This window comes from Mustela putorius, unplaced genomic scaffold (assembly GCF_011764305.1).
Source record: "Mustela putorius furo isolate JIRA1106 unplaced genomic scaffold, ASM1176430v1.1 tig00000831_pilon_pilon_pilon, whole genome shotgun sequence".
Lineage (NCBI taxonomy): Eukaryota > Metazoa > Chordata > Mammalia > Carnivora > Mustelidae > Mustela > Mustela putorius.
Genome location: NW_025421490.1, coordinates 2555127 through 2571052, shown reverse-complemented (window position 1 = coordinate 2571052; position 15926 = coordinate 2555127). Strand labels below are relative to the sequence as shown.

Here is a 15926-nt window from a genome sequence, read left to right as displayed (position 1 = left end):
AATCCCTAATCAGTTTTAAGATTTGCCCATTTAGTCTTGGTTGATTGGGGGGACCCTCCTTAGATTACATCCCTTTTTTAATTAAAAGAAGTAATATGGGTTGTTTTTTTTTTAAAGATTTTATTTATTTGACAGACAGAGATCACAAGTAGGCAGAGAGGCAGGCAGAGAGAAGAAGGGAAGCAGGCTCCCGAATGAGCAGAGAACCTGATGCAGGGCTCGATCCCAGGACCCTGGGATCATGACCTGAGCCGAAGGCAGAGGCCCTAACTCGCTGAGCCACCCAGGCGCCCCAAAAAAAGTAATATGTTTTTACAACAATTTTGCAAAATCGTTTAAAACTGAGGGTCATTGAAACCCGGGTAGACAGTTACCCTGTCATTCACAGGGGTGCTGTCCCCAGCTTGTACTAAGGGCTCTAGGAGGCCTTTTCAGGAAGGTAACATTTCTGTTGTGTCCAAGCTGCCTTTTACCACACCCTAGCAATACAGATACCCTCCCACCCCCCATCCCCCGTCCCCTGCTCACTTAACTGTCTGTTGCCCAAAGCCAAGCTCTCCAGTCTAGCAACAGACCTAGGCCCCACAACTTCCTTCTTTCTGCCAGTGGTTTTACACATCCCAATCCTGGCATGTACCAAGTAACAAAGCCATACATATTAATTCAGTTGACTGCTAGTAGTTTTTATTTTTACTTGCATTTCAGAAAGTTTTGCTTATACGTATTTTTTTTTTAAAGATTTTATTTATTTATTTATTTGACACACAGAGAGAGAAATCACAAGTACGCAGAGAGGGGGAAGCAGGCTCCCCGCTGAGTAGAGAGCCCAATGCGGGGCTTGATCCCAGGACCCTGAGATCATGACCTGAGCTGAAGGCAGAGGCTTAACCCACTGAGCCACCCAGGCGCCCCGTGCTTATACATATTCTGAGGAATTTTGATAAATGCATATTTGCAATCTCTGGCCTCTACTATATTAAGACCAAACTCAAAAATGAAAATGTTCGGGGTGCCTGGGTGGCTCAGTGGGTTAAAGCCTCTGCCTTCGGCTCAGGTCATGATCCCAGGGTCCTGGGATCGAGCCCCGCATCGGGCTCTCTGCTCAGCAGGGAGCCTGCTTCCTCCTCTCTCTCTGCCTGCCTCTCTGCCTACTTGTGATCTCTGTCTGTTAAGTAAATAAGTAAAATCTTTAAAAAAAAAAAAATGAAAATGTTCAACTGAATTATTTCATAGGTTTTTTTTTTTTACTTTATATTCACTAAGTCATTGAGTTAAATCATAGCAATTAAACAGTTCAAACCTAATTAAAACTACAATTAGATAATTTGCTTGTGGTTATTCAATCAGCCAGGAATAATACCTAGGAATAAAGCATAAAATCTGGAACTAAATTTAACAATACGTATACAATACCTATTTCTTATTTGCACAATCTCAGTAGGACATTTGAGAGAAGGCTCAGGTGAATGGTGAGATGTAAGCCAGATTCGTACATGAAAGGACTCAACATTGCAAATACGGAAATTCTCTCCAAGTTAATCTACAGATCAATGTAATTCCAATGAAAAGTAAAATGGAATTTGGGGGAGGGGAAATCACAAAACGAGTGTAAGGACCCGTCAATAAGGCACGTCAATAAGGCACGACTTGGAACATCTACTCCATCCGCACCTTGGCCACACCATCCCACAGCCTTCTCTGCTCTCCCATATAAGCTTTCGATAAAATAAAACAAATGATTTTTAAATGCATAGCTGGGCAAAAAAGCCAGACAGGGAAATGTCCCAGAAACGAACAAGAAACTCAAACCCCACAAGGGTGATTAAGAATTGAAGATGAAGGAGGAATACGAGAACAGATACTCATCTCGGAGCTTCGAGCTTATCCACCGCATGGAACTGGAATGGAGACCCTCGCATAAAGTCAGGAGGGTGGAAGACTAGAAAAAAAAAAAAAAAACAACCCTATCCTCTCGGGAGAAAAGCATTGCAAAAGCAGACCACTGGCCCCCGGATATAAATGGGAAAAGGGTTAGCAGCGAGAAATAGGGGACTTGAGCCTGCTCAAGGCACAGGAAGTTCAAACGAACTCTAAGGACACAGGACTGGAAACCAGATCCCAAACTGAGCGAGCATGCGGACCTCAACAGAAGAAATGAACCAGGCACAGGCAACTCATGAAGATGATAAGGCACGGGGCAACCCAGCAAACTGTCACGAGAGAGGAAAATCAGCAGATGAATCAAAAAGGCGACTTTACTCCACCAAAGGTACAGGGTAGAGGGCACTCTAAGAACTGCAATGTTTTTTGTTTTTTTTGTTTGTTTGTTTTTTTAAAGATTTTAAAGAAATCACAAGTAGGCAGAGAGGCAGGCAGAGAGAGAGGAGGAAGCAGGCTCCCCGCTGAGCAGAGAGCCCGATGCGGGACTCGATTCCAGGACCCTGAGATCATGACCTGAGCCGAAGGCAGTGGCTTAACCCACTGAGCCACCCAGGCGCGAGAACTGTAATGTTTTTAAAATGTTGGACAAGATAATGGCTGGTAAGTCAAGAACAAGGTATCAGGAGGTAAAAGAACAAGACTGAGAAAGAACCATGTCGAGATCTAGAATTTAAAATGTGGTTAATGGAAAAACAAAAGGAGGCCGTTTTTATAGGTTGTGTTTAAAAATTTTCTTCTCGTCCTCCATTGTGGAAGGGTCTGGTTCTCCATCTGTCATGGGCTTGGCCACTGACTTGATTTGGTCAATGGCGTGAAGGGACTCCACACCAGCTGTGAGCAGAAGCTTTTGGAAACAGGGCAAGCCCACCGGCCCTCCTGCGCGCCACCGGAACCTCACACCTGCGGCGGGGCTGCTCCCCTGCTCCAGCCTGGGTCTCACGGAACTTGACCCACGGCCTGGAGCAAAGACAGTGCACCTGAACCAGCAGCCCCTCATGTGCAGGTTAAGCAAGAAAGAAATACCTGTTGCAAGCCGCTGAGGTTTGCAGGTTGTTGGTTCCACTGTATTATTAAAGCAAAAGCCCATCAGTGCAGCCGGCTGAAGAGAGAATCCGAGAAATTCAAGATAATGCTGAAGAAAGCCCAGGACACAGAGAAATTTAGTGCACAGTATAGAAGCTGAGAGACACGAGGCTAGCAGAATACCCAGCATATGCTTGTAATCACGCCAAGAGTACAGACTCGAGAAAATGGGGGGATAGATTAGTTTTCCCCAGCCATAAAACACCCAACTCAGCGCCTGCTTCAGAGTCTTAGTCACTTGGCCCGTCACAGCGTGGCAATGTGCTCCTCAAAGCCAACAGGCAACTCTCTCTCTAGTCTTTTCTTTTTTGTTCCAGTATCATTGACCATATTATTAGCATTGAGGATACAATGTAGCGATTCAGCCCTCCAGTCTCTCTCCAGTCTTGATAATGAGGGTAATGGAACAACATCAGGGGAGTAACATTTTATCCTCATGCTCAAGGGGACCAAGGTGGCATCGCCCTTGGGATCCTAAGAGCACAGCTGCATTCCCTCTAGACCCACAGAATGACTCATATCCTTGTGCCAAGTCACCACTTTCTTCCATCTATTTGGGTCAATCTGATATCCTACTTCTGGATCCCAAATTCCACTTCTATGGAATAAACTGCGCTTGTCCTAGGTCAGTGTAAATACTTTATGGGTGAATCATACGTATTTTTCAAGTTGTCTTTTCCACTTTTAGGAATACATTAATAGAAACATTATTTAGATCGTTCCCTCCTCACTCCTTTACCATTAAAGACTTTCATTGACTAACTTGGCAAATTCTGGGAATATGGAAGCTAATAGTTTAAAGCCCTTTTAAAATTCCCAAAAGCTGAAAAGAGAAATCCATTAGCATTTTTGTTTATTCTAGAATGTATTGGCTTATGGGCATTATCTTTATTGTTTTACAGGAACACATGTTTTCTCTTCTTCTTTTTTTTTTTTTTAAATTGATCAATGGCAGAATACGGCAAACAATTAATCTTAGCCATTTATGGCTTCTGTGATTCTTTGGAAACAGAAGGGAGAAAATGTCTTTTGGGCTTATTTCACAAAGGCCGTATCTCAGATCATTTCCCCAGCTGTGAAACAGACTGCAAACCTTATTCTTAAATTACCTGATGTATATTTTTTTTTTAAAGATTTTATTTATTCTATTTGACAGAGATTACAAGTAGGCAGAGAAGCAGGCGGAGAGAGAGAGGAGGAAGCAGGCTCCCTGCCGAGCAGAGAGCCCGATACGGGACTCGATCCCAGGACCCTGAGATCATGACCCGAGCTGAAGGCAGCGGCTCAACCCACTGAGCCACCCAGGCGCCCCCTGATGTATATTTTAATTGCCTGATTAAAATTCTCCTAGCATCCTTTTCAGAAATGAAAATAGTTATCGTGACATTTCTGTTTAATTCCTGGAAGAACCCACATTCCTCTTCCATCCTCTTGTCAATTATGGACCATTGAAAAGCCCCAGATGGTTTCTGTGCGCAGTGAACAAGCAGGACTCGTGGGATAGCATCAGAAAATGACTTTATCGGTTTTCTCCATGGCCTCTTTTAGGATGTGAGGTTTGTTCTTCCCTAGTCCTCGGGTGAAATCCGGGACAATTGTCATGACGTTTTCAGCTCCTCTTAAATAATGAGGACACTCGAGTCACTCTAAATCCCCAAAATTGATCGTCATTCTGTAATTAACGTGTCCCATCATAAAAAGCACTCAGACTTCCAGCTCACATAAAGTTAAGCATCTCCCTACAGCTGTGATCTACCGAACATCTATCTTTACGGAACACTTTGGGAAAGGTGGACAAGGAAAGAGTCCTCTCTCTTTGGCTAACAGAGGTTTATGCCACTTCCTGATACCAAAGTGGGGATGACTTGGGGGAGGCCCACAGGGAAGAGACAGCAGGAAAATTCTCCCTTGATTAATAATCTAACGCTGGTCATCCGTGAGCTTGGTAGGTTTTCAAAGATTACTTTTTCCTCTTGAGCAAGGGTTGGGGATGGTGGTGAGGGGAATGGGGGTTGAGAGGTAGAGAACCTCAGCTCTATCCCCCATCGCCTACAGATCTCTTGGCGCACATGCTAACTGATGGCTCTTTCCTCAGTTTACCCTGCTGGGGTCCAGGTGGCCCTCTTGCACATGACCTGAGATGACCTCAGCTTCAGTGTCGGGTACCTTTGGTTCTTGGGGAACAATCCTGAAGTCTGTGCTCTCTTGAATTATGGCACAATGCACCAGCACCTCTGTTGATCTACAAGGAGAGGAGCTGGCCGGTCTCTTGTCCGTTAGATTTCTCAGGCACCAATCTCTCATCCACGACACCTCCCAATCATAGACACTCCAAATGGTCTGTGGAAAACCCTTTACTCTAGACTTGAGTTGAAGAGGCACGACCTCATAACCCTCTATCGAGGTGGCCGGGCGCGGGGACTCAAACCCACTCCCAACTCTCTAAAAATGATCTTCTAATCATTATCTTCTTAGCCTCTCTGGCCTGTTTTATCAGCTGGAAGTGGCCAATGAGCTAATCACAACCAGTGTGAAGCTGATTTTCCTGTTCTCCATCTTCCAACTCTGCGCTGTGGTCTTACATCTGACTTCGGAATATGGCCTCTACCGTCTTGAGTCACAGCTAAAACCGAAGACTCAAAAGGATCCATCTAGACACCCCGTGACATGGGGACTCCTATTTCTATCGTTTGATTCATTTTTACTTTTTTCCAGTAGAAAATACACGTAGTCTGTTAGCTTACCAACTCCTGCGTGCAGGGCTTGAACTCCTCAGAGGCAAATAATTGCAGAAAGCAAGGTGTAGACTCCAACGCACGAAGCAAGAGAAGACAAAGGCTGCTGTGGGGTGGGGGCAGAGTTCCCAACTTGTCCGGCTCCCTGCACGCTGGGCTGAGTCCATGGGTTTTGTCCTCCCAGCCCCAATCCTCCTGTATGACAGCGCCACGTAGCATTGTCACCCTGGAAGTCACCCTAGGTTCCTCCCTCCCGCCCACCTGCCACCTCCAATCAGTCACCAAGTCCTATGAATGCTATTTATAAGTGCTCCCTCCCTATCTGGCCACTCTCTGCATCCTCTTGCCACTGATTTCATGCAGGTCCTCATCACTTCTTACCTATATTTGTTTGAAGATGGAGTGGGGCATAGTTCTATAATCGTGGGAGAGACTCAACAGAGAAGAGACAGAAAACAGTTGAGAGAGAAGACCATGGGCGAAGCCAGATCTCGATAGGAGAAGAGAGGTGGAACCTTGAACCCAGGGCGGGAAAAGTAAATCTTGGATGGAAAAAGAAAAAACTTTACCGAGAGACTGACCTTCTCATAAAGCTAAATGTATTCCATTTTTTCATGTCAATATTTTCTTTCTTTCCAGAAATAAGTTGGTATCAGATGGTCATATTTTTAATGTCCTTCCTTGAAAAAAAAAAATTTTACTTCGCAAACTTTCATACCTTTTTTCTACTGAAATTTTGCTATTTCTTGAAATCGCAATCTGCAGTCTAGAGTATCCATCTAGCTACTGACCTCTCTCTCTCTCCTTTCCTGTCTTATCCCTTTCCCTTAAGGGAGAAACAGGTTTTCACTGGCTGTTTACACTTCCTATCTTCCTCCCCACACATGCTAATCAACCCACTGGTGTCCTCCTCCTACTGCCTCTCTGCACTCCAAGGGTCTGTGTCTGAGGTCAGTCTATCAGTCTAACCAACTGCCAAACCCAACGCGCATGACACTAACGGGAGTTCTATGCATCTGAAATATCTAAATTCCCTTTGATTCTCTGATTCCACTCTCTTCTGATCTTTGTCCTTCACTCTGACCACTCCTACTCATCCCTCTTTTTTTTTTTAAGATTTCATTTATTTATTTTAGAGAGAGAGAGAGCAAGCATGAGCAGAAGGAGAGAGAGAGAGAATCTCAAGCAGACTCCAGATTGAGTGCAAAGCCCGAGATGGGGCCCGATCCCAGGACAGTGAGATCATGACCTGAGCCAAAACCAAAAGTCGTTCGCTTAACCCACTGTGCCACCCAGGTGCCACCTGCTCATCTCCTTTGTTGGCTTTTCCTCCTCAAGGCTTCACTGTTGAAGGTCCTTCCTGCTCCAGGCTCTCCTGGGGCCATCTCACCCATGCCTTCTACTACAAATTATGTTCTGACAATTCCTATGTAATTATCGCCTGTAACCTGTACCTTTCTATGCGGTAAACATTACTTCTTCCAGGTGAAGAAATGAGGTTAGGGACATTAAAGTAATTTGCAAAGCTTCCACAACTAGTGGTAAGGAATGTATTCAACCCACAATCTTCAGAACCCAAAGGCCATGGTCGTTGAACTCAAAAACAACTGTTTTAAGGATAACGCAAGGTAATGTATAAAAGTGGTTGAAAACATGGGGTGCTTGGGTGGCTCAGTGGGTTAAGCCTCTGACTTCGGCTCAGGTCATGATCTCAGGGTCCTGGGATCGAGCCCCGCATCAGGCTCTCTGCTTGGCAGGGAGCCTGCTTCCTCCTCTCCCTCTGCCTGCCTCTCTGCCTACTTGTGATCTCTGTCTGTGTCAAATAAATAAATAAAATCTTTTAAAAAATAAAAAAAAGTGGTTGAAAACAAAGTTTTTGTTGTTGCTGCTGTTGTTTTCTGACTAACCTCTACACCCAACATGAGGCTTGAACTCACAACCCTGAGATCAAGAGTCGCTGGTCTGCTGACTGACCCAGCCAGGTGTTCCCAAAAGTTTCTATATTAATGAAGTTCAAGTATTATATATTTAAAAAAAAAATTTTGTGAAGATCCAAGGCTCTTTTCTTTAATACCATCAGTCTCTTGCTCCTGCCTTTCTCTCTGAGATAATAAAGTAAATCATAGCACATTTCAACCTCCTCGCTTCACCAACCGGGGAATCCAGCAGGGCTCCACATCACATGTGGAGCACTTCTTCAAGGCAGAGCAAACGGACAGAAAATACTAGGTATATGAAAAGACTGTATTTCAAAAGGAGACTCTTCTAAGGAGTTACCATAAACAAGATGTACATAAAGTTGCTGGACAGTCCAAACATGGATGGATCTACTATGCGGTAGACTCAGTAAGAAGGAAAAGGGCGTCATAGCTATGAAGCCAAGGTAGGTAACCACAAAGTAGGAAGGATCTGACATTAGGAAAGACAACCAAATATATCAATGCCGACTCCCAAGTTACAATGGGAGGAGTAACACATGGGAAATAACTGAAAATCTCAACAGAGTGGAAGATAGGCTTGGGAAACTCTGCCAATGTTCAGAGAAAAGGAAAAAAGATTACATTTATTAAATGAACAATGACATATGGGAGATGAATGCATAAATGTATGCATGTTTCCAAAAAGAAAGATATCAATAAAGAAATCATCACAAGAATTGAACACTGAGATGAAAAATAGATTTTAAGTCTTCAAATCAACACTACTCAAAGAGTACCAGGGAAAAAAATAAAACAGACTATTATCATGATACCGTCTGGCCAAAAAAAAATTATTATTATTATTTTTTTTTTTTAGTGTTAGGGAAATGAACACAATGCTTTAAGCATCCAGACAGAAAAACAGATTACCGGGGAACCTGGGTGGCTCAGTGGGTTAAAGTCTCTGCCTTCAGCTCAGGTCATGATCCCAGGGTCCTGGGATTGAGCCCCACATAGGGTTCTCTACTCAGCAGGGAGCCTGCTTCCCCCTCTCTCTCTGCCTGCCTCTCTGCCTACTTGTGATCTCTGTCTGTCACACAAATAAATAAAATCTTTAAAAAAAAGAAAAACAGATTACCTACAAAAGAATAGCAATCAGAAATACCCCAGACTTTTCTTCTGCAACCCTCATTGCTAGAATTCAGTCAAGCCCTATCTAGAGAGCCTTGAGATAAGGACTATGACCCAAGCATTTTATATAAAGCAAGAAAAACAGAAAGTAATCTCATCTGTTCAAGGCTTTCCGAAAGCAATTTCTTAAAAACATTCTCAGCTACATATGGCCTAAAAATTTTACTTGAATATATACTTGAATCTGTTATGGCATGAATTTAAGGCTGGAGGAATGGTAACATTATTAACCAGGTATAAGTAGTAGAATGCCTTAAACAGAGTTAAGACTAAATAAATTTGGTCAATATGGGTATAAACCTTAAAGAAAGTGTTAAAAGTAATTCTTCTTAAAAAATAAATTATTTTGGGGCACCTGGGTGGCTCAGTGGGTTAAAGCCTCTGCCTTCAGCTCAGGTCATGGTCCCAGGGTCCTGGGATCGAGGCCCGCATCGGGCTCTCTGCTCAGCAGGGAGCCTGCTGCCTCCTCTCTCTCTACCTGCCTCTCGCCTATTTGTGATCTCTTTCTCTGTCAAATAAATAAATAAAATCTTTTTTAAAATTTTTTTTAAAAAAGATTATTTTGGCATTTATGAAACAATAATAAATTTGATTTTAATAACCCTACATTATATCACTAGATTTTTTTTCAACAAAAAAACTAGGACATGGAGGGGACAGAGAAAGAGAAATAGTAAATGTGTCCAATTTCTTGCCTTACAGAAAGAAAGCTGCTAAATATCATTTTTTCCTGGCACTGTTTAGGGAAAACGAGCTCATAATTATTTAAAAAAAAAAAAAAAGCAAAAACCTTAAAGGCAGCAATAGTTGGAAATGTCAAGAATTTTTTTTAAGCTCTATACCTTTTAGCTATCTCAAAAGAAGGAGCAAAGAAAGTATAGTCCAGACAGCGAAAGAAAAAATGTTGAATAGCATGGTCAATTTTTGTATTGTTAATTTAAAAAAATAAATAAACTTAAAAAATAAAAAATTTTAAAAATAAATAAATAAATAAATAAACAACGCATAGAAAAAAAAATCTTAATTCTGTAACAACATGCATATATGCATATATGTTCATATGCATAAAGGTTATGAACTTAGAAAAGTTATGCCAAAGTGTGAGATGTAGCTATGTCTGGGTAGTGGGATCAGAGGCGATTTTGACAGTCCTCTCCATACTCCTATTTTCCAAAGCCAAAATGTAAAGTCCATTGCCTGATATGGTCCTTGGCCTTTTTCATAAGCCTACTTGAAAACTTAAATATATTTATATACACATTTATATACAATATTCCAAACACTCTTACCTCTTTCTGCTCACATGGTTTCCCAGAAAATAGTGGTCAAGGACTAAAGTATGCTCATGGAGAGTAGGATTTCAAAAAGAAAGAGGAGTCTGCACTAATTAAGTATGTTGGGGAAGAAGCAGTAAGCTACAAGAACTTTTTTGAGGGGCGCCTGGGTGGCTCAGTGGGCTAAAGCCTCTGTCTTCGGCTCAGGTCATGGTCCCAGGGTCCTGGGATCGAGCCCCACATCGGGCTCTCTGTTCAGCAGAGAGCCTGCTTCCTCCTCTCTCTCTGCCTGCCTCTCTGCCTGCTTGTGATCTCTGTCTGTCAAATAAATAAATCTTTTAAAAAAAAAAAAAAAAAAAAAAAAAAAACAAGAACTTTTTTGAAAAGTGGGGAGGGGTGGGGAAGGTGGGCTTGGAATGGGAGGTAGGGCTGGCTTCCCCTGAGGCTTCAGCAGCAGCATCGGGACCATGGGGGCGGTGAGTCTGGCTGGGGCTGAGGCCAGGGAGCTCAAGGAGGTAAGGCCACGACAAGGAGCAGATCTCTGTCACCAAGCTGGGCCGCCTGGTCAAGGACATGAAGATCAAATCCCTGGAGGACATCTGTCTCTTCTCCCTGCCCATCAAAGAATGTGAGATCATTGACTTCTTCCTGGGAGCATCCCTCAAGGATGAGGTTTTGAAGACCATGCCTGTGCCAAAAGCAGACCCATGTAGCCCAGTGGACCAGGTTCAAGGCATTTGTTACTATCGGAGGTTACAGTGGACACCTATGTCTGGGGGTCAAGTGCTCCAAGGAGGTAGCCACTGCCATCCGTGGGGACATCACCCTGGCCAAGCTCTCCATCGTCCCACTGTGGCAAGGCTACTGGGGAAAAGATCAGCAAGTCCCACACTGTCCTAGGCAAGGTGACTGGCTGTTGTGGCTGTGCTGGTTCATCCCATCTCTACCCCCAGAGGCACTGGCATTTGTCTCAGCCCCGTGCCCAAGAAGCTACTGATGATGGCCAAAACTGATGACAGACACTTTGCCAAGGTTACGTTTGATGCCATCTCCAAGACCTAAAGCTATCTCACCCTGACCTCTGGAAGGGGACAGTGTTCACCAAGTCTCCCTATCAGAAATTCACTGACCATCTTGTAAAGACCCACACCAGAGTTCACACTTCTGGGTGCAGAGGTCTCAGACTCCAGCTGTGACCCCCCACATAGTTTTATACAAGAAAAATAAAGTGAACTATAGCTTGAAGAAATAAATATAAATAAATAATTGGCAGTGAGACATACCATTGGCAAGAATACTACCCTGGAGTCTATATGGTTTTTTAAGATTGGTGCCTACCTATCAGGAAAATTCTTTTATAAGTGACAAAAGATAAAGGTCTCAATGCTAGGACCTTGGGGATGGTAGATCTTTAAGACTAAAGATCTTGAAAGACAAACACATCAAGAAATCGGACTTCCAAAATTCAAGCCTTAATTAAGTAGGGTTTTGAAGGCTATAAACTCCAATGATTGCTTCCATTATTTCAGATTGTAATCGCTAGGGGGCGTTCTGAAGGCTAACCATTCCTGAACGATACAGGAATGGAGTCAGTCCCCATCCCCACTGCGTGGTCCCCCACACTACCCTTCTCTCTATATACTCGTCCTTCTCAGGGCACTCCTTTTCTTCCACAGTCAGCGGAAGCAGTCCCCAGCCACTAGGAACTAGCATAAAGTATGTCACCACCTTTGTCAAGGACCTGTGTTGCCTTTAAGGTGACACTCTGAGATTCACAGGAAAGCTAGCTGAGATTGGCAACTGACTTTGCTGCCTTTCCTACCTTATTGAACTCATGTATAAATTCATTTTGAATGAGCAAATTCCCCAGTACTACAAGAACTGGAAAGAATATAAAATGTAATGTCTACGTTCAAAGTTTGGATTATGGTTTGCGAGTGCTTCAATATTCAACTGTAGAAAGAAATTATTAGAATCTGGATGGCTTCTAAAGTGCCTTCTGATTTTAATACTCTATGATTCTATTATTTCTACAGAGCTGAATCAAGGGAAATTAATATAGCCTGATTTAAGTAAGGCAGTTTGTGATCGAGGCTGCACGGAGGCTACTCTCTCTGTGGCTCAAGGTACTTCGCAGAATGCTGGGCTAAAAATGTAACTGCATTCTGCAACCAATGCAAACATGTTCTAATTGATGGGGAGGGGGAAAAAAAAACTCAGAGTGCCAGCAATTCCTCTGTGAGCTGGCGTGGCAGGGAGAGTGTGGGGATCAGTGAAGCATCAAGTTACAGACCAAATTGAAGGTCTGAAAAACGAAAAAGAGTGGCAAGAGCTAACCATCCGCTGTCTGAGCTGCCAGACTTGGACCTACCACCCTTAGTCACAAAGGACTGCTCTGTGCATGCTAAGCACACAGCTAAGGGCTCCAAACATCTTTTATTAAAAAGGCCTTCAGTTCCAAATAGATCTTTATGGAATTATTTCCTTGAAGTTTTTAGTTCTGTCATATTAAAATTTCCATGAAAATGTAATCAAAACCTAATGCTTACAGCGTTCTGCCACAGAGAAAAATATTGTGGGGTTTTGTTCCTATTAAAAACATGTGTTACGTATATATACATAATTATGTAAGTCCCAGACCCAGTGCACACACATCTACACAAAAACCTTAGGAAAATAATGATAATCGTTTGACCTAAGCCAAGAATACTCATAACATAATATTGTACTCTGTCCATAACACCCCTCATTAAGCCAGTGCTTTGAAAAGGTCAGGAAGCAGTGAATACTTCTGCATATTTTGTGGCATAGGCTGCAAACACTAGATCTATAGGGATGAATTAAGGTCACTTTTAAAATTCAAACACAGTATTTTCTCGACTTGGTTGGCTGAATCGTGTGCATCTGCACTCTTTTTCCTAGGGGGAAGTTAATTTTAGAAAGGAGGAAAAGTTTGCCAGGAAAACAATCATATTGGCTCAATACCTAGACAGTGACTCTTTTCTTAAAAGTTCAAAATGCTTTACAGACAGTCTCCTACTTGTCCTTAATATCCTTGAAAGCAGGTACCAAATACCCATTCCTGTTTTATAATGAGCATCTCATTTCATAAAAAGGTGGTATGATTTAATAGGTATACCAAAGGAACAGTATTTTTTTTCAAGGAGTCCTTTACCTCAATTTTCCAAAGACAGATAAAATAAAAACATTTCTTTTCCCTGGTAGTTACTCTGAGAGTTCGGTAGGTACCTAGAACAGTTCAGATACAGATATATACAAAAAGCAGCAGAAATGTATGCATGACAAAGTGCAAAATGGAGAAACATTCAGAATCTGTATAAATTCAAACACAATATAACGTACAGACACTCTCAACCAACTCAGGGTAGAAGAGCTTGGTTCAAGTAATTAGGAATGTGAACAGAATCTAAATTAATTTATATGTCTATTCTTCCTTCTGTTTTCCCAGAGATATAGTGCATTTGGATCTTTGGCTTTAAAGTAACCAATATGTAAAGACAACAGTGGTCATTGACAGAAAGTCCATGCAAGCGCAGAGAAGGAAGATTTTCTGATTTCCATGGGAATAGGCCTCAGTCCTTTCTAATCGCCAGAGTACTTCTGAAGGAATTCTTACATTGAAAAAACCTGATGTTTAAAAGCTAGCTCTTTAACAAGGGCTCTTAGAAGTATGGTATTTCTCTCCACCCTCTGTCTGAGTTCCAAACCAACGTTAACCCTCCCTTCCCAAAACTGCCAACTCAGAACCAACCACCCCACCAAATTCATCAGCAAGAAAGAAACCAGCTTTCGCTCTGTTTTTATTCTCCAGGTGATGCTTCCCGCTGGTTGGGTATCCCCTCTCCCACTTCTGCGGACCTTTAAGATACTTTGAAGAGATTGGGGGGGGGTGCACATCGCAATCCCCGGGCGTGCTTTTTTTTTTTTTTTTTTAAAGATTTTATTTATTTATTTGACAGAGAGAAATTACAAGTAGATGAAGAGGCAGGCAGAGAGAGAGAGGAGGAAGCAGGCTCCCCGCCGAGCAGAGAGCCCGATGCGGGACTCGATCCCAGGACCCTGAGATCTTGACCCGAGCCGAAGGCAGCGGCTTAACCCACTGAGCCACCCAGGCGCCCCCCCGGGCGTGCTTTTTAAATGCACAGAAGCCTGCGTGTGCACCTCCCCGCCCACCACCACCCCCTACTCCCCGCAACACTCACTCCTTCTGAATTGGTATCTGAGCGCTTGAGTAGGACCTACTGCTTTAGGCTGTGATAAAGTTCTAGTCACAGCGCAGTCCCCAGAAAACCTACAAAACTCATCACAGTATTTAATTTTCGGGGCGGGGGGGGGGACCAAAACCAAAACCAAAACCAAACCAAAGAACCTCAACCTTTTGTTCGCTGCTGATAGGAAAGACCAGACGGCACACCTACTTTGAACCAAGGGTCATCATCGCCACCCCCACCCCAACACCCCCGGCAAAGTTAGGCTAGAAACAGGAGGTGGGGGGGGGGGTAATGTTTTGGAAGAAGAGCAGTTGCGATACTCCAACCTGGAAATTACTGCAGAGTCTAGGGGAGAACCGTGCGCGGGTGCTTGCGCCACACACCTGGAGAAGGGGCGAGACCGCCCGCCTGCCCTCCCACCCTCTCCCTACGAGCCCGGGAGGCGGGTTCTGGGGCCTGCCGTGGGGAGGGGGGCACAAGAGAAGGGGTAAGGGGAGAGGAGACGGGGGTCCAGCGCAGCTGGCGGAGGGTCGGAGTCCCCGCTGCCCGCCCTTCCACCACCCCCACCACCCCCACCCCGGCCGGGCGCTCGCCCCGCGCGCAGGACGCCGGAGCGGGCGCGAGCCAGAGAGGCCGAACCGGCACCTGGTGCGCCTGGCCCGGCAGCCCTCGGGGGAGGGCGCACGCCGCGCCCCTGCTTACCTTGCGCGCGAGGTCCGAGTCCGGAGCGGGGACGCAGGGAGGGGCCGCTGTCAGCTCCTCCGGGCGGCGCTTCAGGTATCGGAGGCGCGCGGGTCTCCTAGCTCCCCGCCGCCCCGCGCGCCCCGGGCCCCCCTCCTCCCGCCCTCGCCCCCGGCGCCGGCCCGCTCATCCCCCTGCGGCCGCCCTCCGCCGCGCTCCCCTTCTCCCCCTGCTGTTTACTCCGGAGAGCGGTGGCCCCTCTCCGAGCCTTCCCTCCCCCAGCGCGTGCACGCACACACCTCCCCCAGAAACGCGCTCTCTTTCGGACCCCGCGGCGACGGTGGTCCTTGAAATCCTGGGGCTGGGCGATCTCAGAGGAACCCTTTTAAAATCTTGGATCTACCCAATGAGGTTCAAGGGAGGCACCACTTCCAATCGTCCCTGCCTCCATCCCCGCTGGCCTTTCCCACAACAGCACTGAACGCTTGATATTCTTGGAGCGTGTGCTCTGAGGCTCTCCGGCCAGGCATTTTCATTTTTCCAGAAGAACTCCTTCCATTTTCCTGTTTTCAAAATGTAGACGTCCCCACTATTTAAACTTGGGTTGCCGCAACTTCAGATCGGCCTCGGGAAGGCTATGCTGTGTTCAGCTGTGCAAGACAAGGCAGGTCTCTTCTGCCAGCACTGCGGATACCTGCCACCTGTTAGGGCCCCAAGTCTAGGCGGGAGCAGTTCATTACACCTGGCTTTGGTTACTGAGCACGTCTGCAGCCTCCGTTTCTCAGGAGAGACACTTCTGAAGCCAAAGTTCTGGGAAGGAGCAGGCGGATGTATTCAAAGAGAGTTCTAAGGCCGACCAACTAGCACTGG

At 44.9% G+C, this 15926-nt stretch overlaps 1 protein-coding gene across 1 annotated transcript in view; it reads right to left on the bottom strand.

The window, feature by feature from the left end:
- Window positions 1-15239, bottom strand: part of RNF144B (ring finger protein 144B) — a 170656-nt gene extending 155417 nt beyond the window's left edge. Inside the window, exon 1 of the mRNA XM_045085076.1 lies at window positions 15078-15239. The gene's annotated coding sequence lies outside the window, so the exon portion shown is untranslated. The remainder of the gene's footprint in view (window positions 1-15077) is intronic.
- Between the last annotated feature and the right edge of the window lie 687 nt (window positions 15240-15926).